Consider the following 17,032-nt stretch of genomic DNA (forward strand, 5'->3'; position numbering starts at 1 on the left):
AGGGAGTTCCCATCATGGCACAGTGGTTAACAAATCCGACTAGGAACCATGAGGTTGCGGGTTCGGTCCCTGGCCTTGCTCAGTGGGTTAGTGAGCCGGCATTGCCGTGAGCTGTGGTGTAAATCACAGACGCGGCTCGGATCCCGTGTTGCTGTGGCTCTAGGGTAGGCTGGAGGCTACAGCTCTGATTCGACCCCTAGCCTGGGAACCTCCCATATGCTGCGGGAGCAGCCCAAGAAATGGCAAAAAGACAAAAAAAAAAAAAAAAAAAAAAAAAAAAGAGAGAGAGAGAGAGAGGAGTTCCCTGGTGGCTTAGTGGTTAAGGATTCAGGGCTGTCACTTCTGTGGCTGAGGTTCTATCCCTTGCCTGAGAACTGCTGCAGACATGGCAAAAAGAGAGAGAGAGAGAAAGAATGAGAGTCCTCAAGATGGAAACCATAGCCTTTTTATAACCTAATCTCAGGAGTGACATCCTACTATATTCTGTTCACTAGGAATGTGTCACTAGGTCCAGCCCACACTCAGTGAGAAGGAATTACACAAGGGCATGAATACCAGAAGGCAGGGATCACGTGGGACGTCTTAGAAGCTGTGGTCAGCGTGGTACATCCACACAATGGTGCTATTCAGCAATAAAAAGGAACGAACTACAGGGTTGTGCTACAAATGGATGAACTTTAAAAACATTTGGCCAAGTAGAAGAAGTCAGGCTTAAAAGACCACACAGATGTTTCTATTATTTGACATTCTGAAAAGGCAAAATTATAGAAACAGAAATCAGATTAGTGGTTACTTAAGGCTGGTGGTAGGAGTAGGGAAAGGTGTTTTTTTTGGAGGGAATGATGGATATGTTATAAAAATGGATCGTAGTGATGGCTACACAACTCTTTTGTATTTACTAAAAGTCATGAAATAAACATTTGGAAAAAAGATGGTATGGGATTCAAAACAACTAAACTGTACTTTTCCCAAAAAAATGTCAATATCGGGAAGGCAGAAGTATTATGTCATATTTAAAAAAAAAAAAAAAAAACTAAAGAGGCATGACAACCAGCTATAATGCATGATACTGGATTGGATCCTGAATGTGGTGGGGGAGAGCATGGGAGAGAGGCCATAAGGACATTATTGGGAAAATTGGAGAAATTACATATGGACTGTAGATTAGATAATAGTAGCATATCAATCTTAAATTTTCCAAATAATATCACATGGTTATGTAGGAGAATGCCTTTGTTCTTTTTTTTTTTTAATTACTCAATGAATTTTATTACATTTATAGTTGTACAATGATCATCACAACCTAATTTTATAGCATTTCCATCACCTTTGTACCTAATAAATATGTGTTCCTTAGCAGTAAAGTTGCATGTTTTCTGCAACTACCTCTCTACTTGTTTAGGAAAAAAAAGTATGTATAAAGAGAATGTGAAGGAACGATAGAGCAAATGTTAATTATTAACAATTGATGAATCTGGCTGAGTATGAGAATTCTTTGTACTATTCTTGCAACTGTTTTCTAAGTTTAGAATTATTTCAAAATAGAAAGTTAAAAAAATAAATCAAATCTTCAAACGAAATTCTCCTTCTTTCCCTTCCCTTAGCTTCCAGCCGGGATCCAATACAACTACCAGCACAAACAGAAAAACCAAGTGGAGCAAAAAGGAAACACATATTTTCGATCTATTTCTTGTCAGGTACTGTTTTTTCTTTGTTTTATTTAATTCTTTTAGTACATTTTACCTCATCTGTACGTTATAATCACTAGGGAGTTTTAAAATTCCCTGTGCCCTGGCAACAACCACATTGATGAATTTAAAAGCTTTGAGGATGGGACCCCATCACTGGTACTCTTAAAGTTCTCCAGGTGATTCCATTGTGCAGCCAAGGTAAAGAACCATTGCCTTGGACCTAAAGCTTTATTTTCTCCCTCTTACAGTCATCAAAGTTGAGGCCCAGGAAGATTCTGTAACTTGGCCAGCTTGGTAAATGGCAGAAGTTAGATGGAGATGGATACACAGGAAAAGGGGGAGGTATCCACATGGCCCCATTTTCAGGGTCTTACCATCACAGACTTCTGGCCCTCTTGGGTCTTCACCCAACTTTCCTGATCTTGGTAAGGAGACAAGGAATTGAGCTGGATGCTGTGAAACACAATCAGACTTGCTTTGGATTTTAAGGAACTTATAAAATGAACACAAACCTGTAAAAGGTAGTCAGGAGTTCCCAGGTGGCCTCACAGTTAATGATCTGGCATTGTCACTGCTGTGGCACAGGTTCAGTCTCTGGCCCTGGAACTTCCACATGCCACGAGCACGGCCAAAAAAAAAAAAAAAAAAAAAAAAAAAAAAAAAAAATTGGTGAATATTTATTGAAAAATTCTGTAAAAGCACACAACTACTTTGTGAGAAAGTGAAATCTGGTGATGAGAGGAGGTTCAATCCAGAAAGGCTTCTTTGATAAGTGTTCAAAAAAGAGAAATTTACATCCCCAGGCATTCCTTCTCGTGATATCACATCTCCTTTCAAAACAGATCTTTAGGGTTTTTTTTGTCTTGTTTTGTTTTTTTACTTTTTTGCTTTTTAGGACTGCATGTGTGCCATACGAAAGTTCCTAGGCTAGGGGTTGAATTGGAACTGCAACTACCAGCCAGCACCACAGCCACAGCAACACAGAATCCAAGCTGTATTTTTGAGCTATGCCACAGCTCACGGCAACACAGGATCCTTGACCCACTGAGCAAGGCCAGGGATCAAACCCACATGCTCATGGATACTAGTCAGGTTTGTTTTTGCTGAGCCACACTGGGAACTTCAGATCTTTAGATTTTTAATCGTTAAATAAGAAATTTTGAAAAGAGTTCAAGTTTAGAATAAATATGCTTCCTTTAAGCCATGTTTCTTAGTAACTTGTAAACCACTAGAAAGAATTATATCTCATTTTAGTCTAGTCCTATCTATTAATTTTTCATATTGCTGAACAGATGATATTCATGTAATAAACCTTAACTGTTGCTGCTCTTGGGTTTCCCAAAGCTTTATAAAATAAATCTTTTCAAGTGCTATTTAAGCTGAAGAGGAGGAAATTTGACCCACAGTTTATCACTTAGCTTATTAACACACTAATATGACTATAATTTGCGTTTGACTAGGGGTTGTTTTTTCTCTCTTGCAATCTTGTTAGCAGAATATCACAGTTTTTGGTTGATTTTTAAAACAAATTGTCTGTCTACACTAGGGAAATAAGGTGGTATTAATGCAAGAAACTTAGAAGTGAATTAATTGCTCTGAAACAATTCCATGTTGGTTTAGCCTCTTAGGTGGTGTTATTTTGCACAGCTCTGGCAAATGCTAATGATCAGCTCACATTGGCATTTAAACAAAATTAACCCTAAGACATTTCTCACGCTTCCTAATGAATGATGCTTTTTTTCTTAGTCTGATGTCATTCTGTGGTGACCTAGGATAGCTCTACTTTGATAAGTAAAAGTGTGAGGCTTTCCATTAGCTTTTTCAGGTAACTAATTCAGAATGAACTAGCTCTTTTCTAGCTGGTTACCCTTCAAAGAATTTGCTTTGATGTTGATACACATAAGAAGTAAATTAACTACTCTTTTGTTGAGGCAATTGTATTGGTATCGAGATTTTCATTATTAAAAAAAGTAATTGAATATTTTAAGTAATAACGTTATTCTGCGGTAGTCTAAAAGTATTTTAGAAGGCCTATAGTAAAAAGCACATTCATTGTAGAGAGAGGCAGGATAGCTCTGGTGTAATGATGGCGTTGCTTTCTGTTTGAGCTAAGGACTGAATGTTTTTGATCACTGAAAATTCATACACTGAAACCTAATCCCCAGTTTGATGGTATTTTGGAGGTCATGAGGGTGAAGCCCTCATTAATGAAATTAGTGCCCTCATAAAAGAAACTTCCAGAGGGCTGGCTACACTCTTTGTCCATGTGAGGACGCAGCAATAAGATGGTTTCTATGAAACAAGAAGTGGGCTCTCAGCAGACACCAAATCTACTAGCACCTAGATCTTGGAATTTGCATCCTTCAGAACCGTGGGAAATAAATTTCTGTTTAAGCTCCCCGGTCTATGGTGTTCTGTTACAGTAGCATGAATGGACTAAGTATGTGTACCAGATGTCCCAATATAAGGAAATATATATATAGAGAGATATAGTATAGATATATATAGGTATATTTATTGCACACATATATATTTATATATTTACAATATATGTACAGATATATAGAGATAAACATTTCTTTCCTTTTAGGAGATAATTGAATATTCAGTAGGTCCCTTAGGCCAGCTGGTAAGATTTTCTTGGTTAGATGAAGACCGTCCTTTTCAATGCCCCACTGTATACCTTGGTAACAAGTTTGTATTATATTTCTCTATCCTGGGACAAAATGCCTAACAAACTTCTTTATGGTGGAGAAGGGACGTAAAATACCTGTCAATTAGGAGTCCAGAATAATTAGTAGAGAGAGAATTTCTAGAATGCAGACAAAAAGAAGGAAAATTTTAAAAAGACTAATACTAACAGTTACCAAGCAACTACAGTATGCAGGACACTATGGTAAACACACTTAACCCATGTTGTCATGTTCAATTCTCTCAGCAACCATGAGAGAGAGATGCCAAGTCCCACACCAGAAAAATGGTGATGATTTAATAACTTGCTGAACATGATAGGGTGGAGATTCAAACATACTTTGAAGTTCTGTCTGTTAGAGCACTGGGGAAAGATAAACAACCAGAGCACTGAGATCTCAAGCAAGATTTATTGAACAGCAGAGTGGCCTGGAGCCCTGAGTAAGAGGAACTCAGAACCCCCGCCATTGGAAGAGAATCAGGTTTTATAGGCAGGGGATCATGTGCTGAGTTCTACAGGTCTGGGATGGTGATTGAGATTATGGTATAAAAATTTAACTTTCTCCTTGGGGCTATCTTTGCCCTTGGAAAGTCAACCTCTTCATGGGCTTGGTTGTTTCACCTGTGGAGGTCTGATAAAGTGGAGACTGCAGGTCTGGGTCTAGGTAGGTCAATGACTCATGCAGACTTATTCTTTCTTTTAGGCCTTCATTTTAGTTTCCATCTAAGACTATCAACTCCAGAGCCTTCTTTCCTTTCACCATACTATGCTGCTGTCAAAATGAAAGAAGTTTCGGTAAAATCTGATAAAAAAGTAAATCTGAAAATTCCCTGTTGAGGGAAACACAAGCTTTGAGAATAAATATGTCAAACAGGGCATATTGTTTAGGACATGGGAGGAGAAGACTAGAAGATAGCTAGAAATGGAAAACAGAAGGAGAATGCACTCTTCTCACTCAAGGACCCAGGTCTAAGAATAGAATATGCTTGGGTAACTGAGCAGTCTAAAGACTCTCTATATAGATTTCTTCCAAGTTGAACAGACTTGAACTGTGAACCTATATATGCTGACCTATATGTAGCTATGGTTTTCAAAGGGTTGTTTATCACTTGTAGTGGCTTCAAGAAGATTAGCCTGTGTTTGTTGCTGTCACTGAGAATTTACTAAGAGGAGGAATGTAAGAAAAATAAGAGCATTTCTGTAAGACACATACAGGGGAATGAAATTGTTGGAGCATTGGGTGTATGGATTGCATCTTTTTTTTTTGTTTGTTTTGTTTTTTTGTTTTGTTTTTTTGCCTTTTCTAGGGCCACTCTCACGGCACATGGAGGTTCCCAGGCTAGGGGTCTAATCGGAGCTGTTGCTGCTGGCCTACGCCAGAGCCACAGCAATGCGGGATCCGAGCTACAGTTGTGACCTACACCACAGCTCACTGCAATACTGGATCCTTAACCCACTGAGCAAGGCCAGGGATCGAACCCGCAACCTCATGGTTCCTAGTCAGATTCGTTAACCACTGCGCCGCGATGGGAACTCCTGGATTGCATCTTAACTGGATATTACCAAAGTGAGTGTGTGGGGGGACAGCTATTCCTAGGAAGTTACTCCAAAAATAAAATCTCACCTCTCTATGGGAGGAAAAGTGCTGTTGAACCCAAGTTTGTGTGCCTGACAGACAGTGAGGCCAAACAAGCCAAAACACTGAAGTGGAGCAGAGTAAGGTTTATTGCAAGGGCCAAGAAAGGAGAATGGGTGGATTGTGCCCAAAAGGCCTGAACCCTGCAATGGTTTTCAGGGAAGAGTTGGTTTTTTTGTTTGTTTGTTTTTCTGTCTTTTTAGAGCCACACATACAACATATGGAGGTTCCCAGGCTAGGGGTCAAATCAGAGCTACAGTTGCTGGCCTACACCACAGCCACAGCAATTCGGGATCCAAGGTGAGTCTGTGACCTACACTACAGCTCATGGCAACACCGTATCCTCAACCCACTGAGCAACACCAGGGATCGAACCTGTGTCCTCATGGATGTTAGTCGTTTCCACCGAGCCACAACCGGAACTCCAGGGAAAAGTTTTTATAGGCAAAATTTTCAGGAAGGGCTACAGGGTGACGTTCCTCTGATTGTTTGGTGGTGAGGGTGGTGGTCTAGGAATCTCAATCATCAGCCTTCTGTTTTCAACCAGTGTGGGGTCCCTGTGCTTGTGCTCACCCTGAAGTTACCATCTTCTACCTGGGAAGCCTTAGTTCCTATAGAACTCAGAGGTAAGTTTCAGACTGCTATACGCATTTCCTGAGGAGGAACCAGGACCCTGCCCTATTGCTGCACCATTGCTTCTTGACTATCTTGCCTTTGTTTCTGCATTCCCTCCCTTTCCTAATTAGTGTTTGAGTCTGCCTTTTGAAACTCAGGGAAGGTCTAAGTGGCTGAAAGTGTTTTTCCTACAAGATAGGAAATTGGCGACATGGAAAGTCTTATACAGAGGAGGGCCCCACAGGGTCTTGCTCAAATTCAAAAAGAAACTGATTTCACTCCATCAATAATTCATCATTCTCATCAAGAGCCCGGTATGAACTAGATTCTAGAAGATGTCAGTAAATCTTCAGGATGGTTCCCGCCTTTGAGGAGCTAATTATATGATGTGGAATTAGAGCACAGACCTCTGAAACACTAAATAACCCTCATAGGTGGTGAGTATATGTGAGGGGCTGCCTCAGGAAGTCAGGGACAGGAGAGAGATGGTGATAAGGAAGGCCTCTAGAGGGACTGGAGCAGGGCCTTGAAGGCCAGGAAGGTGAAAGGAATTGGGTCAGGGCAAAAAAGAGAAGGGAAGAGACCCAGGTAAGAATATCCAGGCTTGGATCTTCTGAGTCCTGATACATACATATATGACATCCATTCCATATACGTGCTATATATGCATAAGTGAGACTATGACTACCTTTCTTTATCTTTAAGAATATGTTACACTTGTATTACTGGTAGGAGTGTAAGTTAATATAACCTCTTTGAAGAGCCAATTGATAATATCCAGATAATTTGGACCCTATGTTCTAACAATGTTGTTTCTAGGTATATATCCTGGAGAAATTCCCACTTATATGCTCAAGGATCATTGTGTGTTTTTAACAAGATATTAGAGACAACTTACATGCTAATATAGGAAAGTGAGTAAATAAATTGTAGTATATCCATCCTCTGGAATATCTATGGTACAACAGTTAAAATCAATGAAGCGAAGCTGTATAAATAAACACGAATAAGGAGTTCCCGTCGTGGCGCAGTGGTTAACGAATCCGACTGGGAACCATGAGGTTGCGGGTTCGGTCCCTGCCCTCGCTCAGTGGGTTAACGATCCGGCGTTGCCGTGAGCTGTGGTGTAGGTTGCAGACGCGGCTCGGATCCAGCGTTGCTGTGGCTCTGGTGTAGGCTGGTGGCTACAGCTCCGATTCGACCCCTAGCCTGGGAACCTCCATATGCCACGGGAGCAGCCCAAGAAATAGCAAAAAGACAAAAAAACAAAACAAAAAACAAAAAAAAAACAAAAACACGAATAAGACTCAAAAACAATGATAAGGGATAAAAGCAAATTGCAGGAGTTCCTGTCATGGTGCAGCAGAAAAGAATCCGACTAGGAACTATGAGGTTGAGAGTTCGATCCCTGGCCTTGCTCAGTGAGTTAAGGATCTGGCATTGCCGTGAGCTGTGGTGTAGGTCACAGATTCGCCTCTGATACCACTTTGCTGTGGCTGTGGTGTCGGCCGTCAGCTGTAGCTCTGATTTGACCCCTAGCCTGGGAACCTCCATATGCTGTGGGTGCGGCCCTAAAAAAAAAAAAAAAAAAGCAAACTGCAGAGTTTATTCAGATTGATATTAATATAAAGTGTTAAAAACATGTAAAACAGTCTTATACATCACATATATAGATAGAATATATTAAATGTCAATGTGGTAAAAAATAAAAACAACATTCATGGTAGTGGTAACTCCTGACAATGACAAAGTTTAATACAGCTGTGAAAGGGCCTTCAACAGTTTGTGAAATAATTTATTTTTTAAACTGTGTAATAGGTACATGAGTGCTTATTTTGTTGATACCTAACATTTTTTTATGCCTGTAATACTTCAACTGAAAAACATTAGAAGAAACTGTATTCAATTTTTTTTTTCCTTTTTTTTTTTAGAGCCACACCTGCAGCACATGGAAATTCCCAGGCTAAGGGTTGAATTGGAGCTGCAGCTCTCGTCCTATGCCACAGTCACAGCAACACAGGATCTGAATCAAGTCTACACCACAGCTCACGGCAACACCAGATCCTTAACCCACTGAGCAAGGCCAGAGATCAAATCCTCAGGCCAGGGGTCGAATTGGTGCTACAGCTGCCGGCCTACACCACAGCCACAGTAACATGGTATCCGAGCCATGTCTGTAACCACACCACAGCTCACAGCAACGCCGGATTCTTCACCCACTGAGCGAGGCCAGGGATCAAACTTGCAACATCATGGTTCCTAGTCGGATTTGTTTCCGCTACACCACGACAGGAACTCCACTAGTCGGGTTTTTAACCCACTGAGCTACAACAGGAAATCCCTAACTCAATATTTTGTAATAACCTGTGAGAGAAAAGAATCTTAAAAATGATATATATAAATGTATGAAATAATATGTATTTTAGAAGAGATAAAAAGAAGACCAAAAAGATGCACAGTGAAATGTATAATATTTGTTGAGAGTATAATGCAGATTTTTTATAATAATTTTTTTATTAAAGTATAGTTGATTTACAATATTTTGCCAATTTCTGCTGTACAGCAAAGTGATTAATCATATAGATACATATATACACATATACACATATATCCTTTTTTATATTGTTTTCCATATAACAGAGTAAAATTTCTTCATTTGCTATATTTTTCCAAAATAAATGTATCATTTTTATTTAAAATTTTATAAATGAAAACATTTTAAAAACAGAGTATGTTATAGATCCATGCTGTATTGTAAGGGTTTAGAATAGTATTTGGCATAAATTAACGTCTTGATAAATATTTACTGAATGAATGAATGAATGAAATGGATGGATGAATAATTGAGACCTTAGCAACGTAGGTCAGCAGGGAGGAAGAGAAAGCTGAGAATGGTGGAGGCAGGTTAGTGCCTGAGGCAGATAATCCTATATGGTACAATGTACAGTGGCCATATTCCTGTTTCTAAGGAGTAAAACCAATTCAGGTACAGTGAGGTTGGGCAGAGGCAGAAATGTTAACCTGATCACTTTTCCCACTTTCAACCAGCTATTCCTACCTTCCTTCCCTTTCCCTCCTACCTGTGTTGCTGAGATTCCATCATTCCTGGTACCTAAGCCCGCCTATCACCATCTGTAGGATAACAGGAAATATGTCTATATATAAATGGCATCCATGGTCTAAACAGTTAGCCTATGTAACCTGGGTTGTGTCTAGACATGGAATGGATAAAAGCTAGTTAATTTGCACTAGTATTGTCTTAGTTTGGCCTGTTATAACAAAGTACCTTAGGAAGTTTTTATATGGTGCAGCAGGTTAAGGATCCGGTGTTGTCTCTGTGATGGTGTGGGTTCTATCCCCAGCCTGGCACAGTGGGTTAGAGGATCCAGCATTGTTGCACCTGTGCTCCAATTTGATCCCTGGCTCGGGAACTTCCGTATGTCATGGCATTGTATCTTCATACAACAGAAGGGGCAAGGAAGCTTTCTGGGGTTCCCTTTATAAGAGCACTGATCCCATTCATGAAAGCTCCATCCTCATGACTTAATGATCTCCCAAAGGCCACACTGCCTCATGTTATCATGTTAGGCATTAGAATTTCAACATGAATGGGGGGTGGGGCACAAACATTCAGTTCATAATAAGCATCAAACTCTCAAAACACCATCTCACATATTTTGTTAAACTATGGTTGAGGCACTTCAGATTATATGGATTCAGTAATACATTCACTTGCTTTAAATGAGTCCATTTTTGTATTTGTACCAAAGTTCTTATCCACCTAGGCAGAATTATATACTACTTGGTAAGAATCTGCTTATTAAACTGACGAACAAGGTAATTCTTTACACCTAGGCGATTTGAGGAGGATACAACAAGAATCTGCACAGAAAATAGGAGTAATCTTCTAAATACAGCCAAGTCAATTGTATCTGTTGTGCACTAACAGAAAGACTCCTGGGTTTTAGTAGATAGCCCACTATGTAATCGTCCTGGCTGAATAGTCTCAGATACTTTGTTTTGAAGGGAGTGCAGAAATCCTGCAGGTTTAATTGCCAATAAATCAGCATGACCTCCACTCCCTGGCATTCTTTTTCTACAATGATCTTTTCAACCAGAAAATGAAGAGATGGATTTCACAGTGTGTGTGTATTGCCTATGGTAAGATAACAAAATTATACTCGCCGTTTTCTCCATTACAGACTATGCTAGATAATGAGGGAGTCTATTAATGACATGTTCCGTTTGCTTTTAGGTTATTTTCATCTTGTATTACAGTTATTTCTTTTCATTATTACGGAGAGCTGTCTTTCTTTTGAGAAAAGGTCTTTCTGTCACTAGTTGTTCAATATTTTACCATCACCAGAGATTTTATCCCCCAGTTAATTCATAAGAATTTGCATTAAAATATTCTGGCTCATTCAAAAATCTATTCATGAACTGATTGAATTGGATGTCACTTTTAGCTGATTTTTCAGATTTGGTTTTTAAAAATAGCTATTTTAAGTTAGTATTTCCAATTCACAACTATAACTAATACAGACATTTTAGCACTCATTCACACCAAAATGTAACTAACATAAACCTGGTATTTGTACTGCTGAATTGTTTGCATGTTTAAGTTTATTTTAATTTGAATGAATAATATTCTGTAGTATATATTTATATATTTAGATTTTTATATGAACACTGTAAGAAAACATCCAAATTTAAAACTACGAAATAGTAGGTCCCATTTCTACTTTCTACTGCTACCTATTCTGAATTTACGATGATGCTTTTCTTGCCTGACCACAGGGAACTGGATCAGATGATTCCTTGAAACTCTGTCTAGCTCTAAGATCTCTGATACAACTTGCTGGATCAGCAGGCCATCTTTTTATGGGCTGTTTGATGGACAATACTATTGTGCTTTAAATGTATACTTAAAAGTGTTTTAGGACTGAGAAGATTCTGGGATAATGGCAGCAGTGACTTTTTTTTTTAATCTTTCCAAATCCCAATATTACAATAAATAAAGCCACTAGATAGCAAAATCAAAAACATTTGTCATAAAATTAGATGAAACATTATCCCCAGAAAACCCAAAATACAAGCAGATGAGAACAAGCCACTTGTTATTTGTATGAGACTTGCTATTTGTATGAGAAAAAGCAGAGGAAAGCAATAGGACCTCTGATGTACTTGAAAGCAGAGTAGAAAAAATAGACAACATATATTTACTGGAAAGGCAGAAGACCATTTTGCAACTAGCAGCTGAAATTGGGAGGTGTTTCCCCTACTCTAATGGCAGATAAATGTGAGAAGCTTCCAGGAAGGATGGAAGGGAATAGAACAGATTGCCCCCCCCCCCAATCCATGAAACTATCAGCTTGGGCTCCCTTCTGGAATAGGGCCTGATACAGACTTCTGAGAATGGAATAAAAATTGATCAGGATAAAGACAATAGAGACAAAGGAAAGAGAAGAACTATAGCCAGGAAATCTCAGAAAGCAAGCAGTTAATCTTTTAATAGTCATGGAAACAAAAGAAGGAGTTCTGTGAAATTAGCAAAGCTATCCCAAACCACGCCTCCTAAAAATTCAGAAATCTCTTTTTACATCAAAATGGGCAATAAATTAGTTACTATACCACCAAAGGGCTGGAAGTGGGGGGGGGGGGGCGGAAATAAGGAACCAAATGACATCACTTCAGACAATGAAAGCACATCAGAAATATGTGTCCAAAGAATACATCAAGACCTTAACCTTTAATTCCACAATAATCTAAAAGGTATTAAGAAAAATAATCTAGGAGTTCCTGCTGTGGCTCAGCAGAAACGAATCTACCTAGCATCCATGAAGATGCAGGTGTGATCCCTGGCCCCACTTTCTGAGTTAAGAATCTGGCAGTGCTGTGAGCTGTGGTGTAGGTCACAGATGTGGCTCGGATCTGGTGTTGCTGTGGCTGTGGTATAGGCCAATGGCTACAGCTTTAATTCGACCCCTAGCCTGGGAACTTCCATGTGCCACAGGTGCAGGCCTAAAAATAAAGAAAGAAAGAAAAGAAAAATAATCTAAAACATATGGACATGAAAAAAGACATATATCACTAAAAGAAAAATTATTTTAGAAAGAAATCTTAGCTAAAAAGAATATAGGAGAACATATAAATAATATCTTAAGCTAAATAAAAGATAAAAAGAGTAAGAATTTTTAAAATGAAAAAGAATTTAAAGATTTAGAAATGGAGTTCCTGTTGTGGCACAGTGAAAATGAATCTGACTAGGAACCTTGAGGTTGCGGGTTGGATCCCTGGCCTTGCTCAGTGGGTTAAGGATCCAGCACTGCCATGAGCTGTGGTGTAGGTTGCAGACCCGGCTCAGATCTGGCATTGCTGTGGCTCTGGCATAGGCCAGCATCAACAGCTCTGATTAGACCCCTAGCCTGGGAATCTCCATATGCCATGGATACAGCCCTAAAAAGACAAAAGACAAAAAAAAAAAAAAAGAAGAAGAAGAAGATTTAGAAACAATTCAAGAGAAAGGGACAAATTAAAGGCAGAGAAGGTCCAACATATAGATAATAGGAAGTCCTCAAGAAAGAAGTCAAAATAAGAGAACAAATCAAATACCAAAAAACATGATTGAAGAAAACTTTGCTGAAATAAAAGAAAGAACTTAAATTACATGTTGAAAGAGTACACTATGTATCTGAGACTATCCACCAGGACCACCAACATAATTTAGTAAAATCATTGGACTTTCAAGAAAAAAGGGAAAAAATCATTTAGTTATCTAAGTAAAAGGAACATGTGATTTGTATAACAAACACAATGAGATTATCATTAGACTTGTCAACATTTTATGCCAGAAAAAAATGGAGTAACATATTTAAGGCTCTCAGAGAAAAACAAATGTGAATCAAGAACATATTAAAAAAAAAAAAAAAAAAAAAAAAAGGAGAGAAAGAGAGAGGAGTTCCCATCGTGGCTCAGTAGTAGTTAATGAACCCGACTAGTATCCATGAGGATGTGGGCTTGATCCTTGGCCTTACTCAGTGGGTTAAGGATCCAATATTGCTGTGAGCTGTGGTGTAGGTTACAGATGTGGCTCAGATCTGGCATTGCTATGGCTGTGGTATAGGCCGGCAGCTACAGCTCCAATTTGACCCTGGGAATCTCCATGTGCTTGGGGTGTGGCCCTAAACAGACAAAAAATAATAATAATATATCCAACAAAACTGACTGTCAAGTATAAAAAGTACAGGCAAGTGTTTATCAACACCAAGAACTCTGGGGATATCACTCTTTTTCTCTCTGAGCAGTCTGTCAGACAACAAGCTTTAGAAAAAAAACAAGATGACTAGAGAGATATTGACTTTAGGCCTGCTCATGAGCATTAAACAAATAATTATGTATAGGTTAAAGATTAAATAAGGATTAAAAGGAAGAGTATGGTATGTAATGGCTTTCTGACAATGTAGATACAGTACAACTATTAAAACTGGGAGGAGAGGGAGTTCCTATTGTGGCTCAGCAGGAATGAATCCCGCTAGTATCCATGAGGATGTGGGCTTGATCCTTGGCCTTACTCAGTGGGTTAAGGATCCAATATTGCTGTGAGCTGTGGTGTAGGTTACAGATGTGGCTCAGATCTGGCATTGCTATGGCTGTGGTATAGGCCGGCAGCTACAGCTCCAATTTGACCCTGGGAATCTCCATGTGCTTGGGGTGTGGCCCTAAACAGACAAAAAATAATAATAATATATCCAACAAAACTGACTGTCAAGTATAAAAAGTACAGGCAAGTGTTTATCAACACCAAGAACTCTGGGGATATCACTCTTTTTCTCTCTGAGCAGTCTGTCAGACAACAAGCTTTAGAAAAAAAACAAGATGACTAGAGAGATATTGACTTTAGGCCTGCTCATGAGCATTAAACAAATAATTATGTATAGGTTAAAGATTAAATAAGGATTAAAAGGAAGAGTATGGTATGTAATGGCTTTCTGACAATGTAGATACAGTACAACTATTAAAACTGGGAGGAGAGGGAGTTCCTATTGTGGCTCAGCAGGAATGAATCCCGCTAGTATCCATGAGGATGTGGGTTTGATCCCTGGCCTCACTCAGTGTATTAAGGATCCAGCGTTGCTGTGAGCTGTGGTGTAGGTCGCAGATGAGGCTCAGATCCCGTGTTGCTGTGGCTGTGGCATAGGCTGGCAGCTGCAGCTCTGATTCAACCCCTCGCCTGGGAACTGCCACGTGCTACAAGTGCAGCCCATTAAAAACAAACAAACAAAAACCAAAAACTGGGAGGAGAATGGGAAGAGAAATATATGAGAAAAATTTTTTATCTTTTCTCAGTAATTCCATTTGTATTTTTTTTGATCCTGGATGTATACAACGAAGGGTAATGTAAACAGCAATTATTAGGTATTCAAATTCTGTTTTACCCTCTGCTCTTGAGTACTAGAATTTCCACGGTGGGAGACTAAATACAGGAGAGGTTAAATAAAAAACCTATCATCCTGAATTCAAATTGGAAATAGCAATATTAACTCTGAGGTATTTTATGTTTAAAATGTATGTTTTTCTGTAACTGTGTATTGTTTTATAATTGAAAGAGTTTTTTTTAAATTTTCTTTTTAAATTTTCATATCTCTGTCCACTGAAGAAGCCTAGAAACAGACAAATTCTGTAGTTGTGAGCAACCAGATTGTGGTCTTGAAATACCATAATATCATTTCTCTAAAAGAAACCTGAGTTTCTCGGGAAAATGGTTGCTTTCAGGTCTTGGGTAATGTATTAGATTGCTAGGGCTGCTGTAACAAATTAAGTGAGAAATTTGTTGTCCCACAGTTCTGGAGGCTAGAAATCCAAAATCAAAGTATTGGCAAGGTTAGTTCCTTCTGAAAGGTGGGAGGCAAGGATGTGTTCCAGGCCTCTCTTCCTGCCTTGCAGATAGCTATCTTTTCCTTATGTTTCTTCACATTGTCTCTTTGCATGTGTCTCTGTGTCCAAATTTCTCACTTTTTTTTCATAAGGACCTTAGTCATATTAGGGCCTACTCTAATGATGTCACTTTAACCTAATCACTTCTTCAAAGACCCTATTAAAGTCATATTCTGAGTTACTAGGGAGTTAGGACCTCTCAGAGACGCTGTAGAATCTCTCACTGTTCAAGTTTACAGCTTCACTCCATTCTGATTAGACAAATAAAATGGCTTTTATCCATTTGATCTTAGGACTTTAAGCTACAAAGGAGATTAGTTTGTAGTCCAAATCAGTCTTTAAGTTATCAGCAAAGAGCTCTCTGAAAGCTAACTTAACTGAAGTGCTACTTACATCAAAGAATGGAGAGTCCACCATAACACATAAGCAATAACACCTTCCCTGTGACAAGTGAGTACAGGGCCATGAAATCTGCAATAGACAGAGTGCAAATACGTAGGGGGCACAAAGTTTCCACGGAGTCTCCATTTCGCATATGGGGTTGGAGGTCCAAATATCTGGTCACCATGCCTATTTTACAAAGTCATTCTTTGTTTTCCTTTTTCCACTCTTAATGATAACAGTTCTGTGCTTGCAAATAGATCTGAGAGGTGAATTTAGCACTTCTTTTTTTTTTTTTTTTTTTTTGTCTTTTGTGGTTTTTTTAGGGCCACCCCTGTGATATATGGAGTTTCCCAGGGTAAGGGTTGAATTGGAGCTGTAGCCGCTGGCCTACGCCGCAGCCAGCCACAGCAACTCGGGATCTGAGCCACGTCTGCAACCTACACCACAGCTCAGGGCAATGCCGGATCCTTAACCCACTGAGCAAGGCCAGGGATAGAACCCGCAACGGCATGGTTCCTAGTCGGATTTGTTTCCACTGCGCCACAACGGGAACTCCTAACACATCCTTAAAAATTTAAATTATTAGAACCAGCCCAAGGGGTTCTGAGGCACATCCTGATGCCAATAAAGTAGGAGGTTTAGTGAACAGGCAGTTATTTAAATCCTACCAATTATTTAAGGCCCAGCTCAGCATCATTCCTCTGTTTTCCAAGCTCCTTAAGAGCATTATGGACTGAACCACTCATAACCTCGCTTTCAAGATTATTTTGTGAAAACAATAGTGGCTTTCTTGCCATTAATGTGTGTTGTTCTCCAACCGCTTTATGACTGTTAACTTTGTGTCTTTATCTGGTTACAAAGCTTCCTAAAGGCAGCATTATGTCTTACACTTTCCTGTGTTTTCTACTGCATATAGAAAACATTCAACGCTCATTGATCTCATTCACTGATTTTTTAATTCACCTATTTAGTCACTCAACAATATTTTTTGAGGACCAATTCTGTGCTGTCCTTTCTGCCAGGTTTATAGCTGTGAGCAAGTTCTTGCTCTTGTGAAACTCCAATTTTAATAATTGGAAT

The sequence above is a fragment of the Sus scrofa genome, chromosome 3 (genome assembly GCF_000003025.6).
Source record: "Sus scrofa isolate TJ Tabasco breed Duroc chromosome 3, Sscrofa11.1, whole genome shotgun sequence".
Lineage (NCBI taxonomy): Eukaryota > Metazoa > Chordata > Mammalia > Artiodactyla > Suidae > Sus > Sus scrofa.